The sequence below is a fragment of the Taeniopygia guttata genome, chromosome 2 (genome assembly GCF_048771995.1).
Source record: "Taeniopygia guttata chromosome 2, bTaeGut7.mat, whole genome shotgun sequence".
NCBI lineage: Eukaryota > Metazoa > Chordata > Aves > Passeriformes > Estrildidae > Taeniopygia > Taeniopygia guttata.
In genome coordinates, this window is record NC_133026.1 from 87,624,089 (window position 1) to 87,648,185 (window position 24,097).

Below are 24,097 nucleotides of genomic sequence, written 5' to 3' on the forward strand. Positions count from 1 at the left end.
TGTCTCTTTGCTGTGTAGCAATGTATGCAGTGTCGTCCAGTCACACATTTTCACCCCTAGGCCCCAATATATACTGACTTCACATTTTTCCTTCTACAGAAGGATGTCCCTAATTACTGATGCTGTGGTTTAACAGCATCTTTCTGGTTGCTATTGCTAGGTAGGGCTAAACAGAAACCTCTAAAAAAATCTTGCAATGAAATGCTTATTTCTCTTTAACTATCTATCTGCCAGAACACATTTTTATGCTATGGCTCTGTCACACAGCACCTCTGAGCCAGTTGTGTTCCCTTGCTTTGGCTCTGGTGTTCCTTTGACTGTTCAGGAGGACTCCTCCATGATTCACTTCTCTTAAGCAGCAGGGGGAAAACTCCTCGAGACTGAGTTTCAGGGTATGACTTCATCTGGTTTGTTAGTGCCCAGCTGCAGAGCTTCAATTCTTGCCCCTCAAAGCCTGATGTCTTGCTCACACCACCCACCCTCTGCCAACTTGAGTGCCATCTGCAGCAAACCAGTTCAGATCACTGAAATGGCACAAAAATAACTTGGTAAAATCTGCTTAGACAGATCTTGCAACTTCACCCTTTGTACAGTACGTATGCCTCTGTGAACAAAACATCAGAAAAAGGCTCCTGACTCTCGGTAAGTTGTCTTGTTCACCTTGCCATGATGGTGAGGAGACGTGTTGTGCCCACAATAATTGATTAGAAAAAAATAGCACAATGCAGCAAGACAGGAAAATGTAAGCATTTGTCCCAAGCCTATCTGGAGGAAAAAGTCTGCAAGAGTCTATCTAATGTAAAAATATTCTGAATTCACCTTACATTTTCAAAAATATAGTTCAGAATTATACAGAGGATCTGTGTCATCATTTGTTATTGTCCCCTGAACTTTCAAAAATAAGCTTGATCCTCGAGGCTTATGGTATTGCATCCCACTGATTTAAGCAGTTTAGAAATATACAAACATACACCTCCACAGCTGTAAAACATTAAACCTGTAAAGCTCTTACTGCTATTGCCTAGGATCAATGTTTCATTTCCTAAGCTCTATAGTAACCTGTATTTTTTTGTTTTTACTAACCTGGATTGATGTAGATTGCTCAGAGAATACTGGCTTCTTTAATGTCTCACTTGATAAGACTATCCTATTATTAATATGTAGAAAAACAAAGGGATTTAGTACTAAACTTTTCTAAAAAGATAAAATCAACATACAGCAGTAGCATAAAAAGAAAAACAATATATTGAAAAAAGGACTCTCCTTCAGAGCATGGACACGGTTTAGGTGTGCAGCTGGTTTAGATCTGTCTGCATGCTTTGGACAGCAAGCATTGCATGGGCTGAGTTTGTTTTTGGAAAGGCTCTGGAGAATCAAATGGAACATCAGCCCTAGGCAGTGCTGGGTTGCAATGTTATTGTCCTGCTACTCATGGCACCTTTCTGCTCACTAATCCTGTGATCCCGGCTGACAAGACAAAAGAATCTTCCTCTCACCTTTAACTGTTAGAGAATGCTGAAAATGCTGTAAGAATTCAACAACATATGCCTGCTAAAATGAGAGATAATGTCTTTGTAATGTATTTTTAGATAATTTTCCCAGGGCAACAAAATGTGAAGCCAAATCACTAAGTGAATGAAGAAAGTGTTAGGCTGTCTCTAGTAAAATCCACTTTTTGTATGTCAAGGCAACAGTATGAATCTGACTCCTGACTGACAACCATTTTTCCAAGCTTGACACACAAAAGGAATAGACAGTTCTGCAGTCAATATTTTCAGGTTCTGATAAGCAGATAATAAAAGTCAATCTGAGTAAGAAACGGGCAGATTTTGGAATACCTCCAGGTTAATATTAAGGCCTGTCAGGTTACTGTAATGTTTTCTTTGGTCTACCAAAATGTTGTTTACTAGCTAATACGTTGTAAAGAATACCCTTTTTCATTTATGAAATTTAGGCCTGCAGGTAATTGATGAAGGTGAAGGAATATACAAAGGAGTTTTTTTTTTTTAGGATTAGAGCAATAGCTGTTCAATTTTTATGTTGTCTTTTCCCAGTAATGTCAGACATGTTCAGGAGCTTATTTGTCAGACAGCTATGGACAATCATTCAACTTTGAAGCATTCATTCTCATCATCATCTATATCAGAGTCACATTCATCTACTTCGACATTGCAAATCAATAACTGGGATTTATTTGGGGAACATTGTGGCAAAATAGGCTCTCAGAATATATCCCTTAATGAAGTGGATATTGTGTATGTTTTTTGCAGTTGGCTAAATTCACATTCTACCTACAAGTTGCTGGTAGTTACGTCCTTTTAGTAATTCAGTTTTCTGTTGGCATCTTTTCAAATTCAGTTTTAGACAGAACTAGTTTTGAATTAAAGGACCTACATTCAGAAATCGTGGCAATTCTCTTTAGTACAATATGATGATGACATTGTTTCTGTAAATTCATTCTGTGTTATTTAAATCACTCAGTAAAAAGCACAACTTATCCCATAGCTGAACTTGAAGTACAATGCAGTTTTTAGAAAAGCATCAATCTTGATTTGATATTACTGGCAAAATGTAGCATGTTTTTGGTTTTTTTTTTTTTCCCAGAATTGAGCTACCTTTCCTGCTTAAAATTAAATACACTAGTAAACAAACCTGCCTCTGTGTTTTCTGAATCTGAATATATTTATACTCATCTTTCAACCACTGGACCTCTGAAAATTAGGTAGAAGATAAACTCTTTCACTGTCAAACTTCTGCTTCTCATATTAGATGTGAGACTATGATTAAGACCCAACCCTTCACCTTCTCTTTGATGAGCTCAGTAGATTAACCTTCTGGAGTCTTTCACTAGAAAGCACATCTAATTCTGTAATCAATCCCTAGGCTCTGCTATGAACCTTGCCCAGTTTCTCAGCATCCTTCTTGAAATTTGGATGCTTGAAATAGGCACAGTGTTCCAGCCACAGTTACACTGGCGCCAAATACAGAAGTCATATATGGTCCTTCTGTCCCCCTCAATCAAGCCTTACAAGTAACTTGGCAGTTGGGCTGCCTCATTTTAATCAGTGAAGAAGAAACACAGTGACACTGTCTTACCCTTGAGACTTACTGTCATCCTTTTTGTCATGCTATGTCTGTGGTAGCATCCAGGTTCTTCTTCACAGTACTGCTCTTCTGCAGGCTTCCTGGGAAGGGGCTTGGTGTGTTTGGCAGGCTTAAAGCTAGCTTTCACATGGAGCTCCACTCTGAAAAACACATCCATTTTTTTTCCTGTGATGACACTTCATCCTAGAGAAGATGTGTAGCCAGCTGTGGCAGTGAGGTTACGTTTTAAATAGCCACACTGAGCTTCCCTCGAGTAGCAGGAAGTGTGTGAGCTAAGAGAAGAGAGCACCCCAAGCTGTTTGCAGCTGTTTGCAGCTGCACCCAGTATGTTCCTGGATGGGAACAGTAGGAAAATACAATTGCTGCATGTTGGACCTCAGTCAGCCTCATACTTCAAAGGAGAGGTGTGTCTAAATCAACACCTAGAATGGCATACAGAAACATACCTGAGTTAATACTTTATCCTTTATTTTCTAAGTTCTTAAAGAGATGCAGGTGCTTGGTGGTGCTCTTTTCCAATAGTACCTCATATTTATTAGTGATTTCTCTTCCTATAGTATTCTTGCCACCCACAGATCTATCAGCATTGAGAATTATTTAGGAGGTGCATTTTAATTCTTGTCATTGCCACTTGGCCCCTTTATATTTTGGGCCAATTTCCCAAGTTGTTTTATACGTCTGAGGGTGAAATCAAAGCTTTGAGAAAGTCAGAAGGAGCTTGCTGTCAATATGGCCAGGGCTAGACTCTTCCCTCGGGCTTTCTCTACAAGTTCTTAAAGTCATTTAAGTAACTAACTGCCTTTGGCTCTGATGGGTTTTTTCCTATGCATTTTAAAATTGAAGACCATATTTCTCATGTAGTCAAGTTTTGACCCTTACACTGCCACCATCTTTCAGTGGAGTGATGTCACTCAGTCCAGGACAAAGATCAAATGTACAATACAGCATTTTACTATTTGTTGACAAATAAGAATGTGTAGTTTCAGAGACAGAGCTCAAGGAAGGTCAGTCCTTGGCTTCATTCACCGATGAAGAACTGTTCCCATTGAAAGACAAGGATAGAGTAACTTTCATCAGATTTACATAAATCTGGCATCATAGAAGAGCTTTCTTCAAAGCTCAAATATACGCAGTTAGGATCCAATTAAAAATACCAGCACAATTGAATAAATTATGAGTAGAGTAGGAATATTACAAATAATTTTGTTAGAAGTTGCATTGTGGTAGGATTTATTTTAATTTACTTTAGCATAGGAAAGCATTCACTGACCTTCTAACATGTAATCCAGTTTTTCTATATACATTTCTACAGTTGTACAAATGACCTTTCAAAGTTTTGTGAAAATATGTTCTTGTTTTGAGGTTGGATATTATCCATGATGGAAAACTTAAAAGAAATCAAACAATGATCAGAACCATAAAGCTGCAAAATGCAGTTGCAGACACAACTAATCAAGTGTATTTATTTTGTCAAGCTTGGAATTGTGAGAATGAATGAATGTGTCTGTGACCAGTAAATGTATCTATGTATGTATATGTGACCAGTAAAGGGAACAGACATCAGATTTTCAGATTTTTTTTGAATGATAGCAGGAAATGCTAATGGAGTTTCACAGGTAAGAAATATTGCTTTTTTTTCTTTCTTATTCTCATTTCTATATATGGTTCACATTTAGTGTACATCTTATACAGGGTATGTTTTTTAGGAAAGCATCTGCCTGACTTGGATTCTTCACCACTTTTCATTAGCAGTAAAGCAGCAATATTTCTATGTGATTTATTTTACTATTTTCTTCTTTCAATAGTAATTTCTTATGAGAAAAAAAAAAATTAGAAAAACCAAAAGAAGTTATCAATGTTCATCAGCTATGTATGGATCAAAATTAGTATTTGCAAGTGGGAATGGTCAATAGTTTTACAGAAAAGAAGTCCACATGTATAACAATGTGCTGTTGATTAAGCAACATTATAAACTGTGCAATCATTGTATCTTAAAATTATTTCATAGTTCAGATACTAATAAAACATTGTAATTAGTATTGCTATTAGAGTTAACACTGTCACATTTGTAAGGTACTCCAGCAAGGGGCACTGCAGGACACAGAAAGCAGGTCTTGATTTACAGAGAGTTGATTTACAGGGTAGTAAATCAACTCTTCCCTACTGAGATTTGAAATATGTTTATTTCAGTCATTTTCTTGTGTTTATTTATTGTAGAAGTTCAAGCAAATCAAAATAATTTTAAGTGGACAAAACACTTGTTATTGGTCTACATTAATATCTGAAAAGGTATTAAAAAGGCAAAAAAAAATCTTCTTTGAAGTCAATTAATGACTGTATATCATTCCTATAAGACTAAGTATAAGACAATGGAACTCAAGGTCAGGGCTGCAGAATCGAACCTGTACCTTACTTCTTACTTTTTAAAAAACAGCTGTTCTTCCAGACAGATGAATTTCATAAAATACCCAGTTAAATATACTCTGCATATATATCCTGTTACAAGCAGAAGAAAGGCAATGATTTGCAGCTTTATGCAAGTCAACAGAAAACAACAATCTGACCAAAATATCATTTTAAAAGCATTTATGGAGTTAAAGAAGACCTGCAAAGAGTTGGTTAGTTGTTTTTTTTTTTTAACGGTTATTTCCTTTAATGGAAAAAATCTCAGCTTTTTCTTATTCTTCTGTTGATTACATCAGTGAGGCAAAAAATGGCATTGAAGAGTGCAAAAGTTGTTCCAGGTTATTTTGAACCTTGGTTTACATTTACCTCCTGAGCAATAATCAACCTGATGATTGATAGTGAATTGAAACACAGGTGTCAGAATCAGAACTGTATTTCTCTGTTAAATTCTGAGCTTGACAAAGCCATTTTTTAAAAGCAGCAACCTATTTGCTAATGGCACAGCAGTCTGTGAAATGTCATCAGATTGAAAAGATGGAATAGAAAAATATAAGCATGTTCTGAGGTAAATTTGACATCCTGGAAAGTTTGGATAAATTCACATTGTCAGAATCAGTAATGTTGCTGCCCTGGGAATGTAATTCTACTTGGCTCCTGTATATTTAGCTATACTTCTTTTACTTTATTTTACTTTATGAATTAAATTTTGCAAAGATTCTTCATTCCTCCGTTCCTGTTTAAGTGAGCCTTATCTTTTTTTAACCCACGAGCTTGCATTTTCCTTCTGAGAACTTCAAGTGGTGTAAGTTTAGTGTAGTTCTAGGAGTGACAAATCCAAGTGCCTTATTTATTTAGCATGTAGAAGCTATTTTAAAGCATTTGGGTGTTTTATATCATGTTTTATATCATGTATTATATGTTTGGAAATTTGAGGGGAAAAAATAGTCCATCCATTAGCTTGTTCCTCGTTAAACTTCACCTGAATTAAATACTTTGCAATGTTTAGGTTTTAATATGAAGTGTAAATGTCCTCAACAGGCTGGGGTTTAGTCCTATGTGTTGGTAGGGTAGATTTGTACTCTGTTATGCATTCACTAATGGGTAGAGGAGCCTTTCTAGTAGCAGAGCGTTAACACCACTCAGTTCTTTTGACCCCAAAAAGGAAAAAATAACAAAAGTCAATTAAATTTATTTTGAGCATTGTGTCAGATCACTAACACTTCATATTTAAGTAGATATTGAAGACCAGCTAATACATAAATTCTTAATGGATTGAGTTAGGCAAGCTCCAGGCCTCTGCCATGCTTGTACAAAGAAGTTGTCTCATTCCCACAGTTTTATTAAAATAAAATGCAACCTGCAGTGGAGCTGACAGCTGAGCAGTCAGGTTACAAATCAGCCTGTGATGGTAAGGGCAGACCAAATGAATATTGCCATGCAGCTTGTCAAAGGCAGGGTGAAAAACAATGATGAATGGTGGAGCTTGGTCAGCAGCATGAGGGACCCTGGCCCACAGCACCTTCAAAAGGATGTAAGCCAAGGGAGGAGAGCATCCCAAGCTGTTTGCAGCTTTGTTCCTGCACCTGATGTGCTCCTGGATGGGGACAGCAGGAAAACATAATTGCTGTGTGTTGGACCTCTGTAATACAGCCTCACAGCCCAAAAGAGAGGAATGGCTAAATGAACACCTGGAATGGCACACAGAAGCAGACCAGAGTTAATATTTTATACTTTATTTGCTTTCTAAGTTCATAAAGAGACATGAGCAAGTTTATTTTCACATGTCATGTGGAACTGAGGCTTTCAAGTCAGATTCTGGATGTTCGAAAAGAGAGGTATTTAAATAATACCTGTAACAGTGACAAGCAGTGACAGAAAAGTGAGCTGAACCAAGACCGTGAGCTTTTTCTTCCAGCAAGTTAATGGGCAAGTGAGAGTCTGTCTGAATTACACTGGTGTGTGAAGATGTAACCAGAAGGATCATTTTAACCAATAGTCTTTTGCTGTGATCAGTTAATGCTGATAAAATGAGTTCTCAGCACCTATTTAGATCAAGTGATAGGGGATCCTTTTGAGTGATTTTAGCACGTAATTCTGTCTCTTCAGGGAATGCACTTCTCTGCAACCTTGCCTGGTAAATGTAATTGTCAGGGTAGTAACAGTGTCTTCTGATTTTGCTTTCTCATCTTGATACATGCCCGCAGAAGGTGCTCTGGAATAATATTTTGGCCTCTCAGAGTCTGAAAAAGTAATAAATAGCTCTAAAAAGTTAGAAACTTTAAAATTTATTATCAGGGATATACAGAACTATTGCTCAGATCAAGATGCTTCACACACAGAACTGCAGCTCTTCACAACAACAGCAAATGTCACTGAAAATAAGAGCAGATACAGGTTAGAATAAAGGTATCAGCAACATGGAGTATGATTTGGGGCTTTTCTTTTTTAATTAAGGTTATTGGAAAGCTATATAATTATTACTTGCACACGAAAGAAAGAAGATCAATGTATACTATAGAGGGGTTCAATAAAATAATCTGTCTTTAGAAGCTATAAACATACAGCAATTTAAAGAAAAAATTAACAGCAGTGGAGAACAGTGGTGAAGCAATTATAAGAGCTGCTGCAGAAGAGTGTAAGAGATGTGCACTATTGGCCTTGGTTTCTCTAAGTTTTAACATTTGCAGTGGCTCTGAGATAATTAAAATGCAAATGTATATTTCTGCCTGGCAAGAGAATTGCAAGCACCACTCTCTGCTGTGGGTGGTGGCTGCAGGCTGGTAATCCAGGACAGGCACCCAGCAGCCCTACAGGGCCACCTTCACCACAGCCCACTCCACGCTCCTGCCGACAAGGTAACATCGGACCTCTTAGGCTTCAAACCAGATGAGCCAGCTTTGTCTTGGTTTGCAGCCCAGGTATGTGCTCTCTGCCACCACCGTTTCCATGTTTTCCAGTGCACTTGGAAACTGTCACAGAAAATGGAAACATCTAAAACCCTCTGTTCCTCAGAATAATTATTGTAATATCAATACCGGTCTCCAAAGTTGTTTTGTCTCCCTCCACCTGCCTGCCGTCTTCATAGAGGAAGGAGATGATTTAACAATATCTTAACAGGAGAATATTTTAGAGGAAAATAAATAAATAGAAATATTCGTTGACCAGTGTCCCTTTAGCTAGTACACTATTACCTTTCTATCATGTTCTTAATAAAATCCATTGTACTTGAATACGTTAGAGCTATTACTATGTTGTTTTGCACATATGCATGCATGTATATATATATCTATTTATCTATCTATCCTCTAAACTAAGTGTTCTATAATAATTATTTATTTGGCCCGAAGACGCAGTAATATAAGATGAATGGAATCGCATTCTGGTTGAGATTTCATTGATATTTCTGAATACACTTCAACAGTTCAAAGATGGTACACTAAGATTTTATTAAAACACTGATCAGAAAAAATGTATTTCAATTCCATATTATCCATTTAATTCCTCGGAGCTGTAAAATACTAAACCTTAGTAACTTCAACCTTTTCAACATGATCCACTCAGAAGAAAATTGCATGCTTGCATTAGTCGTTTTAGGATGAGGTGTAAGAGTAAAAAATGGGATTTTGTGCAGTTGTTAGATGACATATAAGTCAAACACACAGCATACTTTATAAATAAACACAGAAAGTCATGCCTTTGTCTGATTGCACAGACTGTTAAATGAGATCTTCCTGATTTGTGAAGAGGCTTTTGGAAAACTTTAGTTTAAATGCAGGAATGAATTGAAAGTAGGAAACAATGTGTTTAAAGCCTGTGGAGGTTGATACTTAGTGAAATGTAGGTCAGTCAGATTGCACCATACAGTCTCAGCTGCTGTGTTTTGTCATCTGCCTGTAATAAGAAGAACCAACGTAGGTAGCAGTTATACTCAAGAAATGTATTTTTCTCCTAAGGAGAAAAGAGTGGTTGATAGGAATGTAGCCATGCTGAATTGGAGTCCAATGTTGATGCTGAGCTCTGAAAAACAAGGAATAGTGAGTGACACAGGTCAGTGAAGGAATAACAAAATAACACCGATTTATTTTTCTCCTCCAAATATCCTTATTTTCTTTGACTCAGAGAAAAATACAAAAGGATCAGGAGATAAAAACCTGAAATCACAAAACCAAGGAAACAACCCTTCCTTCCCCAGTGCAATTTCTGCTCCTGAATGTTCAGTCTCTCACGTGCCATGACAGCGCTGGGCTCTGATGCTGTCAGGCTCTGCACCAATACCCACATGAAACATCTTCCTTCTCTCTGAGGTTCATTGGTAATTTTCCTCAGTAAAGTGGGTGGACACCACCACAAAAGACACAGCAGCTGATAGGGGCTATTTTATATTGTGCTATCTTAGGTGTAATGTTTCCCATCAACAAAAGCATTTAACTCATTAATTAGAATGGCTATTATTAAATGTTTCTGAAGTTATATCAGAGCTAATTAATTTGTGATTATAGTTACTGAAGATGGAGTTGTCTTTTTCTATATTGCATACTGTCATTTTTCCTTAAACCTGACAGTTACATGCGTTGAACCTTAATACACAGTTAATTTATGACTATTTAGGGATTTTTTTTTTTTAATGAGTGGGAGGTTGTATGTGCATTTGCTAATAAAAGCAGCTTCTTGAGAGCCACTCAGAATTTTTGGACTCTCACAAGATTCACTTGATTTTTCTCACATGGCTTTCTGCAAGTCAAATATATAATTTTGGTTATAATTATTCAAGAAGAATTCAGCAGCTGAATCTGTTTTTAAAAAGGTAAGCTGCTTGCTATATTCCTCCAAACAGTGTGGGAAAGGCTGATGTTTATCTCTGGGAAGGAATTTAAATGCTGTTCACATGGGTTCACATGAGCCTAGAGAAGTCTGAAGGAGGGAGATACTGGACATAGTGAAATCTGTGATGCAGGTGGAAGGGAGTGCGTTGCCACAGATGGTGCTGAATCTTTTTACAGTAAACTGGTGGGTCAGGAAGAGCTCAAAGGGGACTGACTTTCCATAAAAGAGTGTGGGAATCCAGGGCTTCCCTCTGTCTGCCCTGGAAGGCCTGGGACCCCGGCAGGGGGTCAGGAACCCCCCTGTACAGAGCCCTGAGAGACACTGTCTCTGATCTCTGTCCATGGAAAAGAGTTTTCAATCTTACAGGATGAATTACAAGCTCTGAGTGTTTGATATAAGTAATAATTAAGTGTGGCACGGGTGCAAAAATAAAATTTTAGGGGTTCAAAGGGGACAAGATGGAGGAATTGGGTGTGTCTTTCCTTTTTTCTCCTTCTTCATGCCCTCCATGTTTCACTGTAGTGTTGGCATTTTTATTTTGGTTTAGGCTGGGGACACACTGTTTAACGTAGATGATAGATATTGGCACATTATTGTAAATATAGCACACGTAGTTTCTGGTATATAATGTTTGTACCATCCCACTGGGGGCAGAGCCCCACACGCTGCCCTGCAGGACAGACCTGCGGCAGGACAGCAGAACATGTTAGAGATAAGCAAGAATAAACAACCTTGAAAACCAGCACAGATGAATTATGGCTTCTTCTTTGGCAACGGGGCTGACAGGCAGAGACTTTCTACAATCTCGGAATCACCAATACCCACAGATTCTGACAAGAGAGAACTTACAGTGGGATGTTGAGGTGTGAGATGTTTTCTAAGGCTCAGGTTGTGCAGTCAGTGCTTCCAGTGGGTCCATGTCTCTACAGGCACCAGTGTGTACTTCACAGACCTTCTGTGGATTTTCCCCTTCGCAGGGTATTCCATACTCTGTCTTTATTAATGACAGCAAATCCTATCTCACAGGCAAGCAAACTGGTTTGATTAAAGGCTATGTTTAAGGGTATGATTTCACCTCCACTTTTGCTGTAGCCTGCCTGGGAACAGGGAACAGTGCACCTGTCTGTCATCACTGCTGGCAAATTATTCTCTTCTCGGCAGCTTTGCTTTCCCTGCTGCTGCCCACTTTGGAAAAGGAGCTGAAGGAGTCGGCCTTAGCCCACAGCTCTCTGCTGGTCCTCTGCACCTCCTCTTGTTGGCTGCTCACTTGAGCTGGGGGCAAGAGGACTGACAGAGTCCTGATGTCAGAGTCAATGTAAGGCATTTCTTACATCCCCCTCAGAGTAGTCAGGCTGCAGACACTGCTGCTGACAAGTGTTTGGGTGTTTCACAAGGTGCATGACATTTGGCAGCTGTCTCAATTTAAACAAAAAGGAGCTTCCTGCTGCAAACAGAGCATGTAAAGATAGGCACTTCATGATGGTACCAATTCATATCACAGGAAATTCTCAGGCTTGTTCTTGAAACGGGTGCTTCTAATGTAGAAAATTATGGTATCAAGTCTGTGTGTTACCTCCAGGGACTGGGACACGTTATTCCTTCATTACACATTTATGAGATTGATTATTCATCTGCTAACGTGTCTAGGAGTACCAATGCGCATTTACTTAGTTGGTGTCTCTAGGTATTAAAACTCTGTAACAACACAGTTACAGGGAACTTAATGGTCTTATCAGCTCTACCAGTAGCAGAAATATGTTTCAACTCTCTTTGCTTTTGTGTATCATGGAATTCATTGGGAAACAACTGAACAGAGGTTCAGTTGTAAAGGGACTTAAAGTAAAGGCAAAGGGTAAAGGGTACCCTTAAGGTAAAGTAAAGGTAAAGGGTAAAGGGACTTAAACAATCAGGAAGCCCATGTTAGTTGCAGATTATTTGGTAACATTTCTTATGGACTACTCTCCCATCCAGGATCTTTTCTTGAAAGAAAGTTTTTCCTTGTTTCTAGCCTTAATCTTCCCTGTTGTGGCCTATGTTCATTGTTTCCTGTCCTGCCTGTTGTGGGCATGAAGAACTGATTTTGGTTTATGCCCTCACTGGAGTTTTCCTGTACTGGGAGAAGCAGAAGGATCCTTTCATTTCTCTTGCAGTCTGTTCTTATGCTGTGTGTCTTCAGGCAGAATCTTCCTTTCTTACAGCAGAGTGAAACTCAGTGGCAATCTTATGAGTCTTATAACCTTTTTCCATTGTTTTCTTGCATAGGCACTAGTTTTCCAGACTGCACTTGCAAAGACATTCAGGGAGTGGTTGACAAACACAAAAAAAAAAATTATGAGGATCTTATGATAGAGGGGAATCAAATCTTCTCAGCAAAATAGTTGGTGTTTGTCTGGAGGTTACTGGAGTCTCTGCTGTAAGGACACTTGCAGCAGCATTTTCAGGTGTATGGGGTGAGACCTTGAACCCCTGCTCTGTTCACTTCTTTGTAATCAAGGCATCATCCACCACTTGTCTAATTCATAGCTAATTATATATCATAACTGCATAAGAAACTCCTATTAAATATCTTACCTGCCCATAAAATACTGTCCTGCCTGACCATTTATGCAGGAACAATTTGATTACTTGAAAATGTCTTATTTACACAAAATTCTGAAACCAGCAAGAGCAGTCGTTGGGACACAGGATGTTACCACAATCAGCTATACAAACTGGACTTGGCACAGCATGACCTGGGATGAGGGAGTAATTTCTGGAAGTGCAAATTCTTACCAGGAAGCCTCCTGTAACTCTTATGACTAATAGAATGGGAAGTCTTTAAAATATTTTTATTTGGAATGTCAATATTTAATATTTTGTGTATTTTGTGGTTAATGTAATGCCATCTGGAAAAAATAAGTTTCTTTTAGAAGTGACCCATATTACTTAATTTCTAACTTTTCAGGTGTATTACATAAATTCATTTCTTTATGCTTGAACAGAGGCATGATAACAGTTCATTGATATTCTTTGCTGAAGGTATAATTCCCTCCCTTGCTTTCCCACTGAATCCCTTATTCTTTCTCTGGGCAGAAGAGGAGAGTAGGAGGTTTAATGGTGCAGTGAATCTTCTTGTGACATCTGAACCAAAAAGGATCATCCATGTGCAAGCCTTGGTGCTCCTCAATTTAAATTTTTTCTTTTAGTAAACATTCTAACCAAAGTGAGAGTTTTGCATCCAGAAGGGTTCTTAGTTACAAAAAGATTTTTTTATATATTTATCTTGGAGTCTGGACACTTCAGGAACTGAGGTAGACTTTAAAATTTCACAGAATCAACAGAGAGTGACCTGATATGGGATTCCTCTTCAGGCATCAAACTGACCTTAGTGGGCAAGGCATGTACCTTGAAGTACATGGTAGACTCTCTGCTGTGCAGAAAGAGCTCACTGGTTCACTGAAGCTTGATTATTTGTTATTTGCTAATTTTTTTTTGTTTTGTTTTTAAGGAATGTGAGCATGGAAACTTTTATATGATTATATGATGAAAATAAAACGTGGCTTAGATATGGATTCAATACCTTAGAAAGGTACAGGAGAAAAGGGTTAAATGTTTGAAATATGCTTTGGAAATAAGAGTGAATTCTGATTTTCTGATTTGTCCTGATGGATTTTCTCTGATAACTGGGGGTTTATTGATAGAATCTGCATCATTCCAAGAAGCAAATTAGTGCTTTGCTGTCAGATTCTGAGAATTCCATGCTGTTATTTGATCTGTTTAAACAAGAAAACATCTTTTTTTTTGCAATCTTTTCGTACTTGTTTTACTCCTGAGGCACAAGAGTAGTCTTCCTACCTTGTTTACAGCAGTGCTTCAACACATTCATTGCTCAAATAATAGAAAGTGATCAATTATAAGGGATGTGCTCACTTCATTTGTGCTGTAGAAAAATTAAAAGTTTATAGAAAAGACTGTATCTTGATTTCTGTTAGCCAGATTTGAGCACTAGTTGAAATCCCTGGAAATGTTAGTGACTAGGAGTTGTGTGGGCAAAGGGTGGACTATGGCGCTAGTGGTCAAAACACGTGTGGGTCCTGATTCTGCCCTCAGCTGGGCTGGTGTGGCACCACGTTATGGCTTCAGCAGGGAATCCTCAGTAGAAAATGTTGGTATCAAATCACTGTACTGGGCAACTCAAACAATCTTTGTGAGTAATAATGAAAGGCATTGTCGTTTTATTTGCAAGCAGTGGTGTTTATTTGCAAATGTACCTTGATATAGATGCATTTCTGATCATTCTTTCTTGATCTTGTAAATGTAGCAAAATGAGACAGATTAAGCTCTTACTTTAATCTATATAGACCTTGATACATTTATCAGTGCCAATAATTTCTCTTTATATTAATCATTCCTAAAATGTGACCTCTGTCAAAATCTTACACCTACAACTGAGGAAAGCAAGGAGCATTGTGGCTTCTTGAAATGTAATGAAAGAGAAAGTATATTGGAGTTAATGGAGGAAGCCTATTACAGTAAAATAGAGCCTGTTCTTACAGATGGTGTCAAATTCACTTGGCTTTGTTTCTCATTAGTGCAATCAACACTATGGCCTATGCTGGATATAAGTAAATTTATAGGCAGTGAAAAATAGCCCTATCACAGAATTTTAAATTAGCATTTTAAATTGACAAGGGTTAAAGGAAAGACAATTGTAGCTGAATAAGCATTTGAGAATTAATTCTATACCTCAATACACCTGCCAGGAAAATCAGTGCTTCCAATTGTTGAAAAAATATTCTTCTTTTTCCTCCCCCTATTTTTTTGTAATGTTTAGAATTTTTTATACTATCCTCAGGGATGATGTTCCTTGGTGCTTAAAAAGCTGCCCTGGTAAATACTGGGAAGGCTGAAGGCATCACTTGATCCCTTGGTCCAATGTGTTTACAACTGGGGAGAGGCTGTGGAAGCTGTCCCAGATTGTCCTACAAATGTGCATAATCCATGCTGTGGAAAGGCAGAGCAGCTCCAGGGCTACACACCAGATGAGTTGCTCAGGTTCTCTAAGAGTGCAGCTTGTAAAATGCTAGCAACCTCTCATGATTGTTTTCACAATTCGCTTTATAAAATATGCAAACCACAAAGCTGAGCAATGTGGGAGCCCAGTGCTGGAGGTTTTTTTCCCTTGTGCTACATCACTAGCAGGGTGACAACCAGTGTAGCTCTGAGATTAATGGTCTTAAGGTTATTTCTACCAATTGAATATGTGACACAATGTGTTCAGATACATCTTGACCATGCAGCTCAAAATCTCTTTTATCTGTCCACTTCTTCTGCTTTTGAGTCCCTCACTTTACTGCATCACTTCATATTCTCTGCTCCACTGTAAACTTAGAATAAGGTATTGGGGACAGTTAGTCAGTACCCAAAAAATCATGGTAATATCCTATTGCAGGTGGCCTGGGCTTGGAAGGTTGCATCTAGGAAATTCAAACAGTTGAGAAAAAATATGAAACCTGCTTTCTGATGAACATCCTACCAGGAGAGCAGCTGGGAGAAACACTAGGAGGTTTTCTCTGGCCCTTTGTTTCTATAGCTCTTATGTTCTTGGCTCTGAATGTGCAAAGGCAAACAACAGTACAGGAAAAAGACTTTTTCTGTGCATGCTAGGAGGTCTGTATGTAGGGAGGGGACTGTGGAATTGTGTTATTATATGTTCTATGCAGGGGACTACATGGTTTCAGTCCGGTATATATGTTCCTTGTATCAAGAACTGGTTTCAGTTCAGGTAAGATTCTTTTTGAAGTTTGGTTTGGTTTTTTTCAGTTCATTCACCCAATCATTAAAGTGCATTTCAGAATTACCTTTATGCATCTCCTATTGTAGGAATCAACTTTCACTTGGTGCATGGTGCATATAATGCTACTTCTTCAGATTAGTACCCAATGTTCAAAACTGAGCAATGTGAACCTGGATGGGCAGCAATATCCTCACTTATGTGTAAAACTCAACGTGTGCAGTTGCACAAATAAACAAAATAAGCTCACTCAACAGGGGAAGTGTGAGTCTACAAAACAAATCAGGGCACTGCACTAAAACAGAACCAAAGCATGCCTTGCCCATTGCATTCCAAAGCCAGTTTTTCCAGGTTCTCTGAGTACTGGAGAATAACAGAACTCACGGTGCCTTTCTGGCTTCTATTTATTTTAAAAGACCAGAGAGTAACAAATTACCTTTGTTTTCAATTAGGTTGACAATATCTTAAAAGAAGCCATGACATTGCACATGGAATATGTGTTTTCAGATGGCTAACCATGCAGTTTAATACCTAAAAACTGAAGCTCTTTGTTTATATTCGTAGTCCATAGATGTGGCTTCTTCCATGCAGTTAAAAGTAGATGTTTTCACTGCTTTTATTTGGCATCTTTCTGTTTGTTCTATACTTTCCTAATCTACTCTCCTAAGTGGTATGTCAGCCACACGGAACTCTTCAGTCAGTATTTGCAGTTTGAATTCTTTTAAGGGATGCTCTTCCATATGAGCACAAAGTCATACAGGTAAAAAAGATAGTAAATACTTTTTTAAAAGTATAATTTTACTCAAATTAATATAAATTAATATATTTTTACTCAATATATTTTTGCAATATTTGCTCAAGTATAGTACAGTGCTCAAGTATAGTACAGTACACAGGTACATGACAGTACAGGTCATGTACCTGTGTACATGCAGATGCATACACAGGTACATGACCTTCAGATTTCTCTTTTTATATCACCGTTAAACACCAATTTGTTACTAATGCATACTTTCCAATTAAAAATCTATTGCTTTAAAAGCAAAGGCAGCTTCCTGCCTAGCCCTTAATTAATCTTTATTTAAGACACTTAAATATTTATAGTGACTTACTTCTTTTTTTTGTTATAAGCACTGCAGTGCTTGAAAGAACTTTTACTTTTCTGCAGATTTTTCACTATAACTGCAGTGGCTACTCATAAAGAAATTCAGCACCTGTCTCAATCCATAGACTGTGATGTTATTGCAGATGTAGGCACAAAGATGTGAGGTTTAACAGTGGCAGATTGGTACAGAAAGGGTCAGGTTTCCCTTAGGCTTCATTCTCCCTCAGTGAAAAGTTGAACAAAGTGCAGATAAACTATTGCTTGGCCTGCTAGACATAAGTAAGGTCCAACTAACTTCGGTGCATGCCAGCTGCACAGCTAAGGGAACAAAGAAATACTGGATCACTTGCTAAACCTGCCAGCATCAGCATTCATCGTGCCAGAGCAGCACACCACTCTCCCAAAGGACAGCAGCAGGGAGTGGCAGGGGGCACTTTGCCACACCAAAGCATGGTTTTTCCTGGCTCCTGGGCTTAATGAAAGCAGCTGTCCAGTATCTGCACGGAGGGCTGGGTTATATGCTTCCACCCTCGGCCCACCAATTGACTGTGCTGTGAACCACTTGGCCCAGTCCCCAAGACAGTATTTTAGACTATCTCAAATTTGCTGAACCCCTGCTTATCTTGCAGATTTTCCCAGGGATGCCTGGACCTGAAATCATAAACTGAGCCCTATTCAGTATGTAACTTTTCAATTCCCTCAACCACTTAGTGCTTTTGGTAATGATGTAGCTGTAGATAGAATAGATTCTTCTTCCTATTTGACAAACAAACCTACCCTGTAGCAGGATGGGAGGAACTGGTCAGTAGTAATTCCACAGCACACTTTCTCTAACCTTCTTTCAGTCTGTAGAACCATTTGTTCTCAATCAGCTTTTCTTTTTCTTTTCTGTTTTCTCTTTAGAGGAGAAGTGAAAGCATAATTTATAAGAGGAATCCTATTTTCATACACTAAAACAAAACAGTTTTGCTGTTGAAAAGCAGGATAGAGGTGGGAAGGGAGTAGTTTAGGCTCATAGTCAGGGATTTGCAAACTCAATCCGATTCTGCATCACATATTCTGCAGGTCACACTTAGTGATCAAAGAGGCCCCATAAGAAGGTCTTAATCTGTAAGCAATGGGAACAACCATGCCTTTCCTTTTGGCACAAGGAAGGGTAAGGTGGACTTCTGTGTGCAAGTTAAATTAGAGAAACATCACTGTGCCTCTGCATGGTCAAATTGCCTTAAACAACGGGATCATCATGGTGTTCTGGGAAACACAGCAGGAAAAATTGCAAAGCAGATATGAGAAAACTGAAATCTGAATTGCAGTACAAGCAAATGACCTGCTGCTATAAACTGTACCCTTACAGATTTGCTCACTGAATGCAACATGCTATTTATTATGTGTACAAGCTGTAGATGGATCAAGATTATTTGTTTTCATTTATATCTTGTTGGAAAGCAATGGGAGACCACTATTTGAATGAGGTAGATTATTGCCAATCATTCTGACGTGCAAAATTAGGAATTTTGTATTTATTAGGAATAAGTATTATTCTTGTTACTTTCAGCTGAGTTATTTAACAGAAACCATAGCTTAAAAGGTGGGATTTTTCACTCTGTTTAACTGGAAATATTTAATGTAGCCAGAGATCAATACTGATGCTTGAATGGATGAAATATCATTTTAAGCATTGCAGTGCTGAGTAAGGATAAAATAACAATATAATTGGTGATGTGTGGTATGCATCAGGAATGTCATCTGACCACATTAAGTGAAATCTTCCTCATCTTAATCATGTGAATTATTTCAAGGATGTCACTGAATGAGATTCTGTTATAAAGCAAGACCATTTTAATATATAAATGAAATGGGACTGTGCCCACAGATTCTTTTAACAAGGTATTCATTTATTCTAGTCCTGCAATAAAAGAAGCTGATTAAATTGATACTATGTTAACAGTTTTTTCTTCCTAGTATACCTATATCTCCTGTACAGAGTGTTCTCTGTGCAAATTGTAATTCTGTATTATGATTGTCCTGTTTTGCTTTGCTGGAAAGTGGTACTTTAATGAGTGTCACTTTTGTGATGCTAGCAATAACTTCCAGCAATTCACAGTGAGACTTTTATTTTCAGTTGCCTTCTGATTGCATCACCATTTCATTAGCCTTAACTTATTCCAGAGGCAGAGCAATTTATCAGATAATGAAGGTTGAGTAAGCCTCACCTATGTGACATGTGGCAAGTTATGTCATTTCTCTGCCCTCACCTGTTAGATGTGCCATCTGTGTATCAGTCTGCAGTGATGGTGCTTGCACAGCACCTAGGACAGCTGACATAAATTTTATTTCTACTTCTACCCCTTTCCTTGCAAGACCTGAGGGAGTGGCACAGCCTCTTTGTACTTGCACAATACTGCATTTGAAATAGTAAAGGATTTTGATACCTACTGTGGAGAAGAATGACAACTCTGAAGTCTTTAATATTCCTGCTGAGCAGTAAGGCACAATAAGCATGCCAAATTGAGATGATGCGTGAACTAGACAGTCTCTCAGACATTCCCTGTTCTTAACCATTACTGATCAGTGTCTACTGCATAGAGAAGAGGCTATCTCCTAGGGAGCTTGGCAGGGAAACAACCCTTGTTCTTTGCTATCTGCACAGCTTTCCCTAAGTGTCAGTCCAAGCCTGTAAAACAAGGATACCATACTAACCACCACACCCATTTTTGTCCATCCCTCCCAAGGCAATGGGATGTGGAATGTTCCTCACACACATCTTCATGTTGCACGTGTCCTTATGAAACTGAGCTGAGGCAATTAGAAAAGCTTAAGCATGTAAGTATTGCTTGTTGACACACCATGGAAATCTTCAATAAAAAACTAGTTGGCTCCTGGATAAGGTAGTACAGTGTCTGCTGCCTCTAGAAGAAGAGCACATCAGAAGCAGGTGGAAGATTTCTCTAGCACAGCAGCTGTGGGAATCCAGGGCTTCCCTCTGGCTGCCCTGGAGGGCCTGGGACCCTGGAAGGGGGTCAGGAACCCCCCTGTACAGAGTCCCAGGAGACACTGTCTGTGATCTCTGTCCATGGAAAAGAGTTTTCAATCTTACAGGATGAATTACAAGCTCTGAGTGTTTGATATGAGTAATAATTAAGTGTGGCACGGGTGCAAAAGTAAAATTTTAGGATTCTAGATTAGGGGTCCAAAGGGGACAAGATGGAGGAAATTGGGTGTGTCGTGTCCTTTTTCTCCTTCTTCATGCCCTCCATGTTTCACTGTAGTGTTGGCATTTTTCTATTGGTTTAGGCTGGGGACACGCTGTTCAACGTAGATGATAGATATTGGCACATTATTGTAAATATAGCACACGTAGTTTCTGGTATATAATGTTTGTAACATCCCACTGGGGGCAGAGCCCCGCACGCTGCCCTGCAGGACAGACCTGCGACAGGGCAGCAGAACATGTTAGAGATAAGCAAGAATAAACAACCTTGAAAACAGCACAGATGAATTATGGCTTCTTCTTTGGCAACGGGGCAGAAAGACAGAGACTTTCTACAATCTCAGAATCAATACCTGCAGATTCCGACAAGCAGCCACAGGAAATCTCAGTGTATTATGGACAGTTGGGACCAACTGGACAATCAGTATCAAATTAAGGAGGAGACAGCTGGGATGACTTGAAATCTTTTGCACTCTTATCATAGATACTCTGATATTGTGATATTGCCTGTCTCTCTAAATGAAATAACAATAGGGAAGCCTCAGGGCAGATTTTCTGCTTCCCCTCTCTTGGGGAGTATGCCTTATTTTGCTCAGCATATTAGAGGTGGCAGATCCATTGTAATACAATGTCAAAGGCCTTTGGGACTTAAAAAGTGTTGTGTGTGTGGTATTGGAAGGGCAAAGAAAAAGCATTTACACTACCAGATGTGATCTTTTCAGGTGGCATGTATGCACTTAGGTTGACCAAGCGTAAAGAAAATGAAATCATTACAGATGATTGTCCAAACTTAGAGCAAATATAATTATTTTAATTGATTGCATAGCTCCATAGCTTTTAATAAAACCTCCTTGAGGAATATGGCAACCTTTGCATTACAGATTACATGATGGTCCCAATAAACTCGTTTTCTTAAAATCTGATTCACTTCTGCTTTAACATTTGACAAAAATGTTGGTTAGATCCAAACAGCTATTTGAGAAATACTCACCTGTGTGAGGAAGTACTTTGCCATGCTGATTGTTTTGTACTCGCACACAAACAACAAATCCAGGTGCAAACTAGCATGGTAAATTTTTTCTGGTTTGTACTCAGTTATTTTTTACTCACCTGTATCTGGCAGAAAGTTGTTTTCATCTGTTCAGCAAGTAGAAACATTCTGCTTTCTGTGAGGCAGCCATTCATGAACAGTATCATTCTTCCTCCACCATAAGGCATATAAAACAGAATAGAAACAATTGTTAACAATGCGCAGCCAATAGAAAACATCTGACAAACCACCCACATGCTAAAAGTGCCTTGTCCAAACTATTCAATGCATAATTAACAAATGTGTCTGTAGAAATCTGCCCATTAACACTTTCCAAGTGGAAAACAGGGATGGATCCTGCATTTTCAGACTATCTGTACTGGATGTAGTAGGACAGTAGGGTTGCATCCTGGTGCTCCCAGAGAACAGAATCATTCTTTGTCTACATAAGGGTTGCTCAGAGCAGTTCAGTTTAAGTTAACAGAAGGTATGGAATTGGTGAGTATAAAGGAGGTGCAACAAACCCAGTCTGGGCATTTTCACTGAAAACAAAGTTGCATAAATATGTTGCCCACTCCAAGGATCCAGTGGGTTGATCTTGGCCACTGGCTAGGCATCCATCTGGCTGCTCTCTCAATCCTCCTCAGAAGAGGAGCTCAAAAATTTCATGACTCAGAATGAATTAGATCATTTACCAATTACTGTCACAGAGAAAACAAACTCAGCTTGGGGACTTGAATACCTTGCACTAGACCAACAAAACTCTGCTAGCTGAAATACCAATCAACCTGAGTTGTGACCTTTTAGAGTAGACAGGTGTTGGAGTAAGTACATGACTGCATAGAAAAGACTTTTTGTTTGGACAGAATAACAATCGTTATTCATGTTAATTGAGGTAAACTTTGAACGAACTATGCAGACACACTGATTTGTATGTAAACCTCATTTGTTTCCCATCAGTTTTGAACAGCTACTATTTCTCTGTATAGAGTATGAATTTTAAGAGCAGTCACTGTTCCAATGCAGGTAGTTAGAAGTAGCTTTTTCTGCAATATCTCTTGAGTCTGGTTTCCCTTTTTTGGGCAAGACTCTTAGGAACTGTTCCAGCTAGTGTGCAAGAAAATTTTTGAAGGCAGAAAATTCTGAGTTTCACTGGTACCTTTGTATCATTTCACATTCTAGGATAATTAGAATAAGCAAAGGGGTTTATTTTCAGAGTTCTTTACAAGACCATCCATAGTTCAGTAAATAAATAATTAATACAATTATAATTGTAATAATCCTCTGTACAGACTTGTGATATTCTTTTAGTGTTTTAGAATTTTGCATAAATGAGTAACTAAAAATGTCTACATGAGGTCAGATGGGTCTGTCTACCTAAGCCATCTAAAACAGCAGCCAAAATACCAAGTTAGCTTAGCCTAGCATGACATATTCAGCTTTCAGTATATGTAACATTCTAAGCAGAATTGCAAACATTTTCTGTCCTGAACAGACATTGAGTAACAACTATGAAAGTACTGGAAGAAAATCCTCCTCAGGTTTCTGGCTCACTTCCCAGTGACTGGGGTCACACCAGGCTATGCCCCATCCCTCCTCCCGCCTCCTGGTTTTCAATGGAATAATATGGATCAGTAGCAGAAAGGAATAGTGATAGTAACCAAGGTTAGTGATCTGGGCAACCAAGAGCTGTGGGGCCAGACATACCCCACAACTTGGTTGCTATATATACAAACAGAGACCTAGTCAGCCAAAGTCAGAACATTTCCATCATAGTCCTCTAGAAGCGTTTCCTAACCATGGCCTTTTATCTGTTCAGAAGCATCGGCCATCCCATGGTGGAAGTCACAAGCCCTTCACTTGTAGCATAAGAGTCTCAGGGGGAAGTCTTTAATAGATCTGCATCAAATGAACAGTAGATGGACACAGAATTTAAGCAACCTTCCTTAGTCACTAAAATAATGGTATTTTATCACCACAATAAACAGAAAGTGACAACTCCATACATCCTATATCTATCCATCTGGCTGGGAAAATCCCTATGCCTCCCATCATGAGACACATAAAACAGATAATATGAAGACCACTAACCACACAGGAATGGCACTACCATTTTATTCTTTTTTGAGGGGAGAAAATTCAGTATCACCTCTTATTTCTATAAAATGACAGTTTTGTTTACCAATCCCTTTAGTCTTCAGTAGTAGTTGGATGCTTGGAGGCCAGACATGAGGATCCTCAGAAAATCCTAGCCTTAAAGCCTGCCTTCCTGAGTAGGCTGCACTATTTAAACTTAAAATGGTCCATAAGCCCCTCTATTAGATATGTTTATAGAAATCTAAAATCACATATTTGCACTAATACTTTCTAACATCTGCATGTTGCAAGAGATGACTAAGAATTCAGAAAAACAGCAAAATTAATGAGAAGAATTGGAACAGCTCTATTTAAAGCAGACCAAAGGACAAGCTCCCTTGATATCACCCTGCAACACTCTGTTAAACTTCTTAACCTGAAGGTTTATACCATGCAGCTCTGGGTAAAACACAGGCTAGTACTGGTCAATGTTTCTTACACCACTACAGTGGCTTGCTTTTTGAAGCCCACACATGTTTGCAGCTTCCCACCACATCCTGTGGCAAT

At 38.7% G+C, this 24,097-nt stretch overlaps 1 protein-coding gene across 33 annotated transcripts in view; it reads left to right on the forward strand.

Moving 5' to 3' along the window:
- LOC100223410 (poly(rC)-binding protein 3) overlaps window positions 1-24,097 on the forward strand; it is a 499,051-nt gene that overhangs the window by 300,883 nt on the left and 174,071 nt on the right. For 3 of the 33 annotated variants that reach the window (XM_072924414.1, XM_072924412.1, XM_072924408.1), the window contains exon 1: window positions 10,162-10,315. The exons of the other annotated variants lie outside the window; for them this stretch is intronic. The gene's annotated coding sequence lies outside the window, so the exon portion shown is untranslated. Of the gene's footprint in view, window positions 1-10,161; window positions 10,316-24,097 lie in introns of those variants that run through there. 33 annotated transcript variants of the gene reach the window in all.